The sequence below is a fragment of the Poecilia latipinna genome, unplaced genomic scaffold, assembly GCF_001443285.1.
Source record: "Poecilia latipinna isolate Pla-1442-1.1 unplaced genomic scaffold, P_latipinna-1.0 Scaffold374, whole genome shotgun sequence".
Taxonomy (NCBI): Eukaryota; Metazoa; Chordata; class Actinopteri; order Cyprinodontiformes; family Poeciliidae; genus Poecilia; species Poecilia latipinna.
In genome coordinates this window covers 337,404-342,936 of record NW_015112990.1, presented here as the reverse complement: position 1 = coordinate 342,936, position 5,533 = coordinate 337,404, and the positions used below count along the sequence as shown (strand labels likewise).

Here is a 5,533-nt window from a genome sequence, read left to right as displayed (position 1 = left end):
CATGCGATTCATTTATTATTAATTCATTCCATTTATATTTATATGCGTCTCCTGTAAAGCAGCGTGAAATTCATCTGTTTTTATTACCAAAGTGGAAGAAAACAAAAATTAGAAATGGCTTCTTTCCAAACTGTTAAAACTTTGAGGCCCAGAACAAGTGCAAGCAGGTTTCCTCTAAAGTCTCATGACTCACATTTCCCCTCCTGCACATTGAAGCTCCATTAATATAAACTTCACTGCTGGGTTTGCACGCCAGCAGCCATGAGGTCATGGACACACGCCCCGTCCAGAGGGCCGGGCCGGGTCGGGCCGGGCGGTCCAAGGGCAGCGGTGTCGGCTGACTCTCAAAAACTGCAGAGTCATGCTTACACAGACAAATGCAGACAAGTGAGAACAGAACGTGTGAAAAAAGAAACGAGGAAAAATTTTTTACTTCGACAGCAGAGCATAAGAGAAGCATAAAAAAGTGGAAGGAAAGAAGAAGAATGAGGAAAAGAGGATGGGCTGGGAGAGATAAAAAGAGGTTACGTAAGTGCAAAGGAGAAGCTGGCAGGGAGCCCAGACACGAGTGGGTCTCAGCGCCAAAGTCACTCAGGACTACGTGCCGCTCCTGCAGCCCCACCGCCCTGACTGGGTTCGTTAGTTTACTCCCAGAAACACTGACTAACGTATTTACAGCATCGCTTTCCACTCTTTATCCTGCAACAAAATACAAATTCAGCTCTTTAGTTTCAGTTTAAAGTAAGATACTATCCGAATGGTTGCTAACTGTAACCAGAAGCCAGTTACAAACTAAAAGCAAACCCTTTTCTCCAGCATTGCAAACAATCCACAAACTCATCTTGAAAACGCCTTTGGCTGTTTATCTTTCGCCTTCAGGTATGCACTCTTGGCTGCAGCGTTTAGGAGATAAAAAACGGCGGCTTTGTACAACAATGAGAAAAAAAAGACTATCCAGTCAAAGCTGATCATCACAAGAGATATTCGTGACAAGATCCAGGTTCGATTTTATCTGTGATGGAACAGGAAGATCCTTTCATTGTTAGCAAATCAACTCAACTCTCAATTTAATTTCTTTTGTTGCTCCATCTGCCTCCTTTGGACACTGAAAAATGTTCTCACCACGAAAATAATTTTTGTAAAAACCTTTCATAGAGCTAATCTAGGGCAATAATTTCAAAGTTTTGGTTTTTAAGGTTTAATTTATGTCATTTCCTTTTCAGAGAAGAGAGAGAGCAAAATAAAAAGAACTAAATTAAAATCAGAAATTTGATTTGGAATGAAAAGAAAAGCAACAGAATATTGGAGATTTATTAGCCACATTCCCCAGGCTTTAGCCAATTATCTCCATTTGACTCATTGTGCTAGCACCAATTGGCTGGACCTCTGTTGAATTAGCTCAGTCACTTTAAAAAGGCACTTTTTGTCCTTTTGTAGGAATCAGTTTTCACTTTTACAATAAAGGACTTTTTGGGGGAAAATTTTGTCAAAAAATGTTATTACGATTGCGTAGTAAACACAAAACGGGGATGCATCGATTTGAAAGTTTGGGTCAATTCCTGTATCTGATTTTGATTTTGATTAAATTGAGTTAGATGATTTTCATCCTGATGATTTCATTATCCACTTTATTGGTGGTTTTGGTTGCATTTAGTTTTATTTTAGATATTTGAAACATCTCCAAGGTAAGAGTTTACAAAATCAAAGTTTATTGGTGTTGGAGAGCAAACTTGCATTACTATGCTATTATTAATACATTACTTGAAAATGGTCTCCAAAAAGCAATATTATTTATTATCACAATAATTTTTGGGACAATTTATCATCCAGCAAAATGTGTTATTGTGACAGGCCTGTTTGGGGGTGAATACTTTTAACAAGGTTTGTATAAAATACGTAAAATTGGATCCAGTTGGGTTAAAATTATTATAAAGTTCCTTTACATAATGCGCTCAGGCACCAGGTTGTCTTTCTGATTGTAGAGGAAATATGCAAACTTTTTCTCTTCACTCAAAGCAACAGAAAACACCTGGACGTTAAACAGGTTTTCCTCCCAAAAATCAAACCTTCTCGTCCGTTTTGCTGCACGGACAAACACACAAACATCGAAGCCGACCCAACCCTGAGCCTGTAATTATCAAAAAGTCAAAGGTCACCCTTCTGCAGGCGCCTTGGATCAGTGGTGACACGGCAGAAACCCGACACCGCTCCATGCAGGAAGTAGGCGTGTAACGTGAGAAGATAATGAAAATGTTACCGGATGGTTATGTAACCTCTAATCAGTACAATGAAGCACCTGCTTTAAATATGACTGAATGTGCAGGTAGGGAATGTTTGGCATTTAAAAAAAAGAAAAAAAAGCTAATTGTCTCTTTAACTGTCCTGGTGTTTTTTATATCAAGTCCTTAGATTATTTTTTTAAGTTAACACTAAGAGTCAAACCAGATAAATAATATTTATGAATATGAATAATAATTTTATACTTTAATAACAATGAAGCAGATCTGTTTTTGACCTTTTCGGCTTTCAATCTCCATCATTCTGGATCAGGAAGAGTCTGAGCTACAGCAAGAGTAAATGTGTTTTCACACCTGATAGTCAAGTTTGATTGGGACCAAAATTGAAACATTTGTTACATTTCCAGCTGCTGTGATTTTCTTCCACGCACTGCACCAATAACCACTAAGAGAAACGTCACAAAAACTTCCAAAGAAGACATTTGTTTACATTTCTTCTTCAAGAAAAGGAAATAAAAATGGAGTAGAATCAGATTTTAGCGGTTGGAGGATTTCTCTTATGACCACAAGCCATTTTTTTCCGCTAGTGCTGGACTCGCATATTTATTTTGGTTGTATTTACCCAAATTGCCCTGCACTATAGTCTACTTCCTGCTTTTGGAGTGATTTCTGGTCCGCTTGGCATTCACAAATGGATTCAAACCGCACCACAGTTCACTTCAACCGAACCCAGACTGAGGTTTGTAGGTGAATCAGAGTTAGCTTTTTTCAGAGTACGATTAGTGTTCACATCTCCCCAAACTTTCAAAGCAAATTGACTTGAGTTCCGTTAAAGCGAACTAAACAGGGCTGGTGTGAATCAACACACAGAGATTCCTGTTTTAGTGATGCATCTTACAATGAGATACAATGTTTTTAACATACAAAAACTAAATCAAAAGTGGAATAATGAAGACAAAAACAAGCCAAAAATTTTATAGGTAGTTGGAGGACTTCTCTTTTGTCTTTAGTTAATGAAGAAATTCAATTGGATCTGATTTTAGTTGCCAATGACAATTTATAGGGTTATAAGAGTCCAGCAGGAAAAGGTAGAGTTCGAAAAGCAAACCATGAACATGTGGGGACGTTTCTTAAAGTATGAGGAGCAACAACAACGAGCAGAAACAAGTTGTGTGAAATCACAGCAGTTATCTCCCAATTATTTATTTGTGTATCAATATTCAGCACTAAAAAGTTTCAAACTCGAACATCCAATAAAAACGTTTATTTTTAATGCAGAACCGGCCTGATTGCTGGCATGATGTGCAGTGTGTCATTAGAAATGTAAACACTTACTGATTTTGTTGGAAGCAGAGAAGGTTAGAGTTTAACAGCTACTGGGAGGAAGGATCTCCTATAACGCTCCTTTGTGCACCTTGGATGCACTGAAGGAGCTCCTACGTTACATAATTAATGCTGACTCACAGTAGAAAGGCTTAAAAATGTTTTTGAAAGGCTAGTCTCATTTCTGCAGAATTTAAAGAAAAAAATAAAATGTGAAAGTGGATGTGGCTTTCTCACACACTCAAAACTTCCAGCAGGATTTCCCCAAAACCTTGTTAATCTTCAGCTCTTCTGGAGCACTAAAGGAGTGTTTTAACTTTTAAATTAAATACCTCCAGGCAGAGTTGTTGTAAGCTCGCTGTGGACGCCTGCCAAGATGTGCAGGAGGTGTTGAGAAGCATGAAATGCATCAAACTCCTTCCCTTTCCCTGCAGACCTCATATAACCCAGTGGCTGTTTGGTCCATCTGCTCTAACCAGACGGCTAATGGGATTTCATTTATGAAGACCCAAGACCTGGTGGACCTGCTATACTCAAGGTTAAAGTGATCCAATTGTTGCAAAATGCAAAAACATTGTTTTGAAACACAAATTGCTAGAATGTTTGTGGGATTCTGCAGAACTCCTCCATGAATGAAAATAGAAAAAATGCTACTAAGCTTGTAGAAATCTGAGTTAACCCAGAAAAAAGAAGGAAAATGTTTGGACATTTACACCATCCTGCACTCAGTTTTCCTGGTGTGGCCTCCAACTGTGACAACAAGGACCGGCGGAGATAATAGATAATAGATGGAGAACAATGTCAGTTCTGTTGTTGCATTTTATATTTGGCTCCATAAACATGCAGCTGCTTGAGTATGGAAATCAGGTCAGAAAGGCAAACAAATATCAAGCTGAAAGGTTTCAGATTATTTTACTTCTTATTTTACTTCTCATACAGGCACACTAAAATCTTACTTATTCATGACTACATTAGGAATAAACCCTATAAATACCAATGTTATATTTAGTCTCTCAGCCCTAAACTGCTTGTCGCAACTTTTAATTGATAAAAACCTTTAAATCTGCGTTTTATAAGTAAGATTTGATGAAAAATAAACATTTAAGAGAAAAAACTAATCAGCAGATTAATAAACTGAAGTACATCTACAGAAAATATATCTGGATTAGTTACATTACATCTATGTAACAGAGTTTATGGGTCCTGGAAGTGAGCCAGCGGTGTGACTGGATACGTAACCCGAAGTGAGGACCACCCTCCCACCACACACACCCACTTATTGAGCCGGCCGGCCGGCGAGCTGCAGTGACCGCATCAATAAACGGTGTTAGCACCATGCGGACCCCTTTCGGTATAACCCAGGCTAACATCAACAGTCCCCTCTTCAATGGCTCCATAATCCAGCATTATTACGTCGCTATGACCCATGTGTTAGCTACCTGCCGGTGTAGCCTCGCACGCGACCAGATCGGCTGGGATAAACTTACCGATTCCTCCTTCTGGTTTAGATCCTCCACTGGGTCTAAGAACCGTTTTTATCTTCTTTAATTTGTTTTTTGTTCCCTTGGTTTCTCAGTCTGTCATGTCGCAGCTCTACGTCGGCCTTTCATTCAGCTCTTCCTTACTAACTCCACCCTTCGGTTCTTAGCCTGGAGTCTCACATTCACATATATATAGTTCTAGTGCAGCCTGACCCACCAGCCAATCAACGGAGACCCTCCGCCCCCAAGCCAATCAGAAAAAGGCATGGATGAACACTTATGAAAAACCGCGTCGTCGTAAGAAAAAGATCGTTTATGGATGCGAGATGCTCGACTGTCAGTTTGATAGTTTCAGATAAAAGTTATTTGAAAAGATTTTATTGCTCAACGATTATACTTAGATTAATCTTTTTGTGATAGGCTGCACAATGCTTACATACTAACGCGATTTTTTTCCCTATTTGTTCTATTTTTTTTTAAAGTTAAGCACCA

At 38.9% G+C, this 5,533-nt stretch overlaps 1 protein-coding gene across 2 annotated transcripts in view; it reads right to left on the bottom strand.

Annotated features, from left to right (window-relative positions):
• osgn1 (oxidative stress induced growth inhibitor 1) overlaps positions 1–5,208 on the bottom strand; it is a 21,694-nt gene extending 16,486 nt beyond the window's left edge. Inside the window, exons 1-2 of one of the 2 annotated variants that reach the window (XM_015036645.1) lie at positions 5,048–5,208; positions 194–364 (exon numbers count right to left, since the gene is read on the bottom strand). The gene's annotated coding sequence lies outside the window, so the exon portion shown is untranslated. The remainder of the gene's footprint in view (positions 1–193; positions 365–5,047) is intronic. The other variant, XM_015036644.1, reaches the window with a different exon arrangement.
• Positions 5,209–5,533: the final 325 nt, after the last annotated feature.